Raw genomic sequence first — 9,287 nt, 5'->3', positions numbered from 1 at the left:
AATGGAGCATGAAGACCTTCTCCTCCAAAGACACCGAAGCGTCAAGCACAGGACCTACACAGGTCTGCACCAGGTTCTCTGTTTAAATAGTATAGCTATTAGCTTATTATTTTTTATGGGACTCCTGACTGTAACAATGAGTAGGTCTTTGGGTCTTGTGCCTTTTCTTGGTTCTCTTTTTTCACCTATTGGATTGCTGTGTCCATCTTCGATGTGACACATTTTTCATCGTATTATATTTTAGTTTGCATGTTTGGTTGTTACTTCTTAGAAGCATGTTCCTCTGGCAATGGGCAAAAAGTCGCCTTGTTCATGTTGTTTTTATATCAGTCAGGGGCAAAACAGATGGCAGTCCATTGTTCATTCTAATTTGATGCCTGGTTTGGTGGCCAAAGCTTGTCTTATGCCTAGGACTCCTAAAAATCCAACCAAAACAAATCAAGTTCAGGAGCACAGTGTGGGAGCAGGAAGAGAGACAGAGACCTGTAGACTGCCATTCCACCCACAGACCTTCATTCCAGTGCACTGCACAAGCAGGCCATAGGCATCTGCTTGCTGCCATTGAGGTCATATCTGAGTCCATTGGCTATATGGCAGCAGGGGTTGGTGTCAGTGTCTGTGACTCATATTACTACTAGAGAACATGGGGGTGCCCTGGTTAGGGTAGTCAGTTGCTGGGGACCATGGGGATGTCCAGGGGCTATGCGTAACTGGCTCTGTCTCTTACTGGATACAGCACTCTGGAGAGCTGGCCCCATCTCTCACCAGAGACAGCACTTAGGAGAGTGAGCCTTACACTTTCCCCAGGGAGCACAATTGAGCTAGCCATGTTGGGGTGGGGGAAGGTGTCACTGAGTGAGTCCTGAGGGTATGAGTGTGGGAGAGCTGACTTTGTCACTCATCTGCTGTGGGGTGGCACAGGCAGAGAAGTGATGCCCTCCCTCCAGCCCCTTGCCACTTCTGACAGTCAGGAAAGCTTCCCAGGGGGTCATGAGTTCATGAGAGCCATCCCTGCTCCTTAACAGAAGCAACACTAGTGAAACTGGGCCCCTCACCTCACCTGAATAGGACAGTAGAGCTGACCCTTTGGTGGGGTAGCAGGTGAGCCAGCCCTGAGGGTAAGAGGGCAGGAGAGCTAGCCCTGACACTCCTCTGTTGAGGTGGCCTGGATAGGGGGAGGTGCACTCCATCCCCTCACCCCCTCACCACCTGAGACAGCTTGGATAGCTGACCCTGGAGTCATGAGAGAAGATGAGCTGACCCTGTCCCTCACTGGCTGCAGCACTGGGGAGAGCAGGCTCCATACCTAGCATGGGCAGAAGGGTTTTGATGAGGAGGCACAGGTGAGCCAGCCCCAAGGCCAAGAGCATCAAAATGGCATGCTTGCAGGGGTGATGCTTTTCCCTTGCCCTTGTCCCCTGCACTAGCTGGGAGATGTCATGAGAGCAGGAGACCAAGCCCTTCCCTTTCACTGGTTATAGCACTCAGAAGAGTGGGCCTTGTACCTTGACTGGGCAGCACAGTGGAGCTGGCTCTGGAGGCATGGGTGAGGTTGAGCATACTCCCATTCCCACTTCCGACAGCAGGCATTAGAGCAGGAGAGACGACCCAGCTTCCTGCTGATGGTAATATTGAGTGGCCTAGCAGAAGCAGTGCTAGAGTACACCTTTGAGGTTGTGGATAAGGGAGAGCCCATGGGCTGACCAACCACCAGTTGGGTCAGCTACCACCAGTCCCAGATCCAGGGCTCTGAGTTGGTCCACCCCAAAATCTGTCACCTGCAAATGGTTGGGATAGAGAAAAAGGCCAGTCCTGTTGATCCAAAGCTGCAGGATCTCCATGACACAGAGCAATAACAAGATAACCAGGAGGAGTCCGAATGAATAGTCAATATTGATGCTGTCACAGAAGCCAGAGATCTTGAGTCAGACCAATGGCTCATTGCAGTGAACATTTACAAGTGAAGCTGTATGGACTGAGAGATATCCTGTGGTACACACTGTGACACACTACAGATTTCAAGATGAGGTATCTTCTATGCTTTGCTGTTATTGTTTATATTTGTGTTTTATTTCAGTGGGGAGGCTATGAGGGTGAATATGGATATGAGGGGTCAAGAGATAAGCAGAACTGAGGTGCATGATGTAAAACTCACAAAGAATAAATAAAAAGTTAAAAAGACAAAAGAAGCCTATTGTTCCTAATAAGAGGCAAGAAGGAGTCAATTAGAGGGGAGACAAAATGGGGCAGGAACTAGGAGGAGTAGAGGGAGAAGAAACTCCCTCTATATAAAAGTTAAGATAGATTGTGTGAGAAAATAATCTGTTTCCAATAAAAGAAAAAAAGCCAGAGAGGGAGTAGAGTTTCATAAGTAATGCTAGTACCATATTTTGGATGTGCAAACTCCCTCTAAACTTAATTCCCCTCATCTCCTCTCTCCTAACTCTCCTCTCATGTCCCTTCTTCTCTCCTCCCCTCCCCTCCCTCTCCTTCCTTCACTTCTTCTTGATCTCAATCTCTATTGCTCTCTGTCTGTCTCTGTCTCTCTCTCTTGGTTGTCCACTGACCTATTAGCACAAGTTAAAACTGTATGACAAATAAGCACCAAGCAACTTCCTGTCTCCGCCTTCCAAGTGGAGGAATTGCAAACATTGCCACCACATCAGAACTTTTAGGGGGCTCTGGGGAGTGTAACTGTGGTTCGTGTGCTTTGTGGAAAGAAATTTGCTGACTGAACCACCTCCTCATTTCTCCTAATTTGTCTTCTTTTTCTTTTTAAGATTCATATTATTTTAATTATAAGTATGTATCTATAGGTATATTTTTAGATTAGATATACATCAGCTTCCCTGGAACATATGTTACAGGTGGTTTTATGCTCCCCAGAATAGGTACTGAGAACTGAACTTGGTTTACTTTTACTGCTGTTATAAGACATTATAACAAAGGTTATTTTTAGAGGAAAGCATTTAACTTGGGGCTGATCGTTTTTGAGGGTGAGTTCATTACCATTATGGAGTGGAGCATTATAGTAGGTTGGCAGGCAAGGTACTGGACCATTAAGTAAGAGAGGTTGGTCCACAAGCACAAGGCTAATTGGGTATTCTACAGACTTTTAAAATTTCAAAGCCCACTCCAGTGACATAATATCTTTCAATAAGGCCTCACCCCCTAATCCTTCCCAAGCAGTTTCACTAGTTGTGGACAAAGTATTCAAATATTCAAGCCTGTGGGAGCCATTCTAATTCAAACCATCACAGGGATGTTAGCAGCAAAGGACAAGCTATCTCAAGTGTCTGCCATCATAACTCCCCTCTCATGGTAAACCATCTTCTTTCTGTTGCACTATAAATGCCAATTGACCCTTCCTCCTGCAAGTCATTTCTTGTCAAGTATTTGGTCACAGAAACAAGAAAAGAAACAAATAACCCACTGTATTCTGCAGTCAGAGATAGAGATTGCTGAGGAAGAACACAAGTGTTACTGTTGTCTGGGTCGAGGCAATGCTAAGGTAAACAGGGAAGTTGGAAGAAAAAGGAGGTGGCTCGGTGTAGAGAGGGTGCTATTATTGGGCTGGTAGAGTTTGGAAAGTCTCATTCTATGATTCTATCATGAATTTTGCCTTCCTCCAGATCTTCCTTGTATATCAGCTCTTACCAATGTTTCCCCTGTGTAATGTGCTTTTAAATACACTATCTGATCTCAGGAAGCTGATAGAGGAGCCATACTCATATATATCATGGTGCTCATTCATGCCTTTGGTCCTTAATTAATACATAGGATTGATATCTTGCCTATCACCTGGTGCTTTGTGAAGTACCTTGGAAACATTGCAGGAATGACTGAGGATAGTGAAATACAAGCCACTGTTGGCTCTGAGGAAAACACTTATGTCAGGAACACTGAGGGAGCAATGTGACTTGTGAAGAAGTTTGATACTGGGATAGGAAAGATGGGTGACTTGGAGCCTAGTACAGTGTATAGACTTAGGAGTGTGTGGTTTTTAGAGTGTGGTGGTCACAACTTTGCACCTGCTTTACCACAGAGCTCTTCTGCAGTGAGTCACTAAGCCCTGGTGCCTCTACGGGCCACTGAACAGACGAATTCAGGCATGTGCAATGGTAATCTATTGTCCAGTGTGACAAGAGGCTATATCTAATCATCCTCCTTCCAGGGAGGCTCAGACAGAGGAAATAACTCTAAATAAGTTTGCTTCTGCAAGATTTATCTTCTACTCTTTGAAACACAGTAATAATTATGGAGTGGGAATTCCTGCCTGGCCAATTTCATATCAATTCTGTGTCACTAAAGAACATTTTCTACAATATAGTAATAAGGAACGATTCAAAGCAAGTTATTCTAAATTCTATACCACTCTGTACTATACTTTTTTTTTTATTAAAAAAAAGTTATGTTGAAGACTGAAACCAGGGTAACTGCTAGGCCAGTGCTTGGCCATAACTTAGCTTTTCCTCTTCATTTATTAAACCAGGGCAGAACTGAAGCATACCTTTCCAATCCCACATTAGATTTTTACAGTGACCTTCATAGAAATAAAATGTGTATGCCATGAAATTGTCAGTTAGAAATAATATAAGGCATAAACTACTGGTCCAAGTCAGATTGCACTAAAAATGAAAAAATGGCCTTATTTTTAATGCTCTATTTGAGATATTTAAATATGTTCTTTTTTGAATATTTTGAATATATCATAAAATAAAGCTTTTACTTCTTGATAGCAAAATTGCATAGACTAATTATTTTCTTTTTCTTTATGATTATGTAGAGAAATGTTTTACTACTTGAGCTCATCAAAAACTTTATTAACTCTGGGGGTGGGGTGGAGTGGTGGTGGTGGTTGTAAAGTACATGACTTACAAGAATGAAGACCCAACTTTGATCCTTATTACCCCTGTAAAAATGCTGGGCATAGTAACGTATCCTTTTGATCCCAGTCTAATTATGGAGATAAGTGGAAGTGTCCTGGGATTTACTGCCCAGCCAGTCTAGTTAACTGGTAACCTCAAGGCCAATGAAAGACTTTGTCTCAATGGAGGTGGACTGTAGACGTAAATTGTTGAAGGTCCACTCTATGCTTCCAGTGGGTGTGTATGTGCGGCTCTGCACCCGCTCAAGACCTCTGCTGTCTTATTACAGCAATAGTAGCCCCATCTAAGACATAAAGTTACATGCTATTGTAATGCACAGCTTCACTTGGAGAAAAGCAACCATGGAATCTTTTTCAACAGATGTGTTCTGAAGAGTGAAAGGAGGGATGCCAGTTGCCTGACTTCCATGAGAATGTATAGGATGAGAAGTAAGTTTTTAAGAAACCAATCAAAAGTGACGTTTAAGATGGAACACACCCCCAAAAAACTGGGGAGAGGTACGAGGTGCTTGCAGTGTGAGACAAGGTAGGATTGTGGAGTAGCTGGAGATCTGTGCGCTGCTTCTGGAAGGATCTTGGACTCACAGATACTTTTAGTATCTCTCTGTGTGATGTATGTATGGTTTTACACCTGATTGTACTTATTATGCGAAGGGTTAGAAATATTTTGAAGCATTGCCAAAGACGGTCAAGGATAAATACATTCTAGTCACCAAATCCCCTTTGGCTATTACTTCATTCAGGGGCTGGGCTGTGTATGCTTGGAATGTTTTCACTCAGATGTAACTTATCTCCATAGCTTGTCCCCTCCCTTCCTTAGTTCTCAGTGACACCTGTGACTCCACTGCTTTCAATTTCACTTATCTCTCTTCCACCTTGTGAGTCTACCATATTTATTGCCAACAAAGCTATGATCTTCAGTTCTTATTTTATTTTCTGTCATCTGGCAATGCACACCTCAGAAAAACATGAAATGAAAATTTTCTTTGTTATGTTTTGTTTTTATCTCCAAATTGCATGGTAGCACATAGTTCACTATGTGAGTTCAATATATCTCCGGCATATGCTGACTGTGCAGGATCTTTCCTGCCAACGGGTTCCCTAGATATAACATGATCAATGCTCAAGAGCACACGGGCAGCTATGCAAGCTTGAGTGCTGGATCTCTTTGTACCTGTTTCCTTATCTGTGAAATAGGGAAAGTCTACAGTACATAGATTAATAAAAACACTGACTTCTGTTTATGTTCTGTGGCATATGGTAATTTTTATTTGAGTATGTGCTCATCTGGCTTCCTTTTATAGCATGAGTTTGGTTTTGCCTCCCCTAAAACATCTATTGGCAGACATTAGGCATGTATTTCTTAGATTCAAAAAGTCTTCTTCCAGGTTGGGTGGTACTATGACAGTTTTGTCAGTTTCTTCCCTTTAAGGCTTGTCTAGAATTCCCAGACATTTTGGCATCCTCCAATTACTCATAGTTTCTGTTGTCTTGAGAGAAGATCTCATGTAGCCCAGGCTGATCTCACTCACTATGTAGCCAAAGATGATCTTGAGCTCCTTAATTGTGTGTGTGTGTGTGTGTGTGTGTGTGTGTGTGTATGTGTGTGTGTGTGTGTGTTTGTGTGCATCCACACACATGTGTGTTAGTTTGTGTGTGTGTGTCTGCATGTATGCATGTGTGCATGTGTACATGTGTAGACCAGTGGATAGTTCTGTGTATTGTTTCTTAGGTGTTCTACCCCTGTTTTTAAGATGGGGTGTCTTAGTAGAACCTGGGGCTCAAAGAATAGGAAGGAGGCTGACAGCAAGCTCCTGGGGTGGTCCTGTCTCTTCCTCAGTAGTGGTGGGATTTTACTTACACCTAACAAATGTGGATTTTTGCATAGATACTGGGGATTGAATTCAGCTCCTCATGCTTGTGAAGTAAGTATGTTATAGACCTGACATATCATCATTCTCCAACCCTGAACTTCTGATTCATCTTCCAAGAAATAAGGATGGAGCCATGCACCACAGAACCCAGTATATATGGTACTGGTTATGCAACCCAAGGCGTCCTGCATAGTAGGCAAACACTCTAGAACCCCACCCCCAGTCATCTGGTCAACATTTACAGGTGGACTTCTTAAATTTTGTCTTCCTTGGTCTATGCTTTATGTTCACCGTTTTGGGAAAAGAGTTTGTCCTTAGTCACTTTGCTACAGGAAGCCTAGCATTCCCACCTCAAAGACAAAGCATATTCTGTTTTTCAGTGTACCACATGGAATTGTATCATCTGAGTTTCACTGTTCTGCAATAGCTAGTCCCTACTGTAGTCTCTTCTGCCCCAGACATGAAATGCAGTTTTTAATGTATGATGCAATAATTGAAAGGGGGGGGTAAATTTTTTTAAATGATTTTAATTGATATTCTGTACATAAACATACCTGTTCCCTCCCTTCCTCCTCCTCCTTTATCTATGGCTCTGGCCTCCTAATTTTTTTTTGCTTTGTTTTCTATAGAACTAAATGGAAAATGGAACTCTTGTAATTTCATTTATATATTAGAACTAATTTTTTAAACGATGCTTAGTATTTCTGTGTTCAGTGGCTTTTGAATGTGCATTAGAACTTGGTGTTTCCAGTGCGATTGGCTAAGATCAAAAACTCAGGTGACAGCAGATGCTGGCGAGGATGTGGAGAAAGAGGAACACTCCTCCATTGTTGGTGGGATTGCAGACTGGTAAAACCATTCTGGAAATCAGTCTGGAGGTTCCTCAGAAAATTGGACATTGAACTGCCTGATGATCCAGCTATACCTCTCTTGGGCATATACCCAAAAGATGCCTCAACATATAAAAGAGACACGTGCTCCACTATGTTCATCGCAGCCTTATTTATAATAGCCAGAAGCTGGAAAGAACCCAGATGCCCTTCAACAGAGGAATGGATACAGAAAATGTGGTACATCTACACAATGGAATATTACTCAGCTATCAAAAACAACGAGTTTATGAAATTCGTAGGCAAATGGTTGGAACTGGAAAATATCATCCTGAGTGAGCTAACCCAATCACAGAAAGACATACATGGTATGCACTCATTGATAAGTGGCTATTAGCCCAAATGCTTGAATTACCCTAGATCCCTAGAACAAACGAAACTCAAGACGGATGATCAAAATGTGAATGCTTCACTCCTTCTTTAAATGAGGAAAAAGAATACCCTTGGCAGGGAAGGGAGAGGCAAAGATTAAAACAGAGACTGAAGGAACACCCATTCAGAGCCTGCCCCACATGTGGCCCATACATATACAGCCACCCAATTAGACAAGATGGATGAAGCAAAGAAGTGCAGACTGACAGGAGCCGGATGTAGATCGCTCCTGAGAGACACAGCCAGAATACAGCAAATATAGAGGCGAATGCCAGCAGCAAACCACTGAACTGAGAATAGGTCCCCTATTGAAGGAATCAGAGAAAGAACTGGAAGAGCTTGAAGGGGCTCGAGACCCCAAAAGTACAACAATGCCAAGCAACCAGAGCTTCCAGGGACTAAGCCACTACCTAAAGACTATACATGGACTGACCCTGGACTCTGACCCCATAGGTAGCAATGAATATCCTAGTAAGAGCACCAGTGGAAGGGGAAGCCCTGGGTCCTGCTAAGACTGAACCCACAGTGAACTAGTCTATGGGGGGAGGGCGGCAATGGGGGGAGGGTTGGGAGGGGAACACCCATAAGGAAGGGGAGGGGGGAGGGGGATGTTTGCCCGGAAACCGGGAAAGGGAATAACACTCGAAATGTATATAAGAAATACTCAAGTTAATAAAAAAAAAAAAAAAAAAAAAAACTTGGTGTTTATGTTCCAGGCTTTTGATCTCTAGCGGAACAGGTCAACGAGGGCTTAATTTTTAGTAAAGGCTTTCCTGGTTCAGAAGGCTGGCACAGCCATCTCTACGACCCTGTAGTTGGGAGCATGGGATACTACAGTTATGTGCTTAGAAAAGAGATGACCCTTGCTGAGGGTTGCAGAGACTCACTTTGGGTGCATAGAAAAAATGAAGTAAATATTAATCAAACCAGTATTATTTTTGGATAGAAGACCCTCCATCTTTTTTTTTCTCCTTGTGATGCATTCCTGGACTTAGCAACTGAAAGCAAAAACATGAAAAACAAGCTTTCTTCTTTCTTCCAAACTGTGTTCCCCACATGGCTGACAGTAGGTTAAAAATACTTGGATGGTAGGAAAAGTGAGAAATGAGATGACTCAGTCCCTCCACAAAAAGACTCTGCCAAGGCTGGTCAGGCCCAGCAGCACCAGACACCATGTCCTGCTAGGATACATTCAAGATGTGAGAAGCTGGCCTGCCTGTGACTAGATAGAAAAAGATTTAGGAAGGTGACAAAAATGTCAGG

General features: G+C 43.1%; 1 non-coding gene across 1 annotated transcript; it reads left to right on the top strand.

The window, feature by feature from the left end:
* The first annotated feature begins 278 nt into the window (after positions 1–278).
* LOC120101269 (small nucleolar RNA SNORA48) lies at positions 279–420 on the top strand. Its single transcript, XR_005501644.1, has one exon. It is a non-coding gene; the product is annotated as a small nucleolar RNA SNORA48 (small nucleolar RNA).
* The last annotated feature ends 8,867 nt before the right edge of the window (positions 421–9,287 follow it).

The sequence above is a fragment of the Rattus norvegicus genome, chromosome 2 (genome assembly GCF_036323735.1).
Source record: "Rattus norvegicus strain BN/NHsdMcwi chromosome 2, GRCr8, whole genome shotgun sequence".
NCBI lineage: Eukaryota > Metazoa > Chordata > Mammalia > Rodentia > Muridae > Rattus > Rattus norvegicus.
This window is presented reverse-complemented; position numbering and strand designations above follow the sequence as displayed.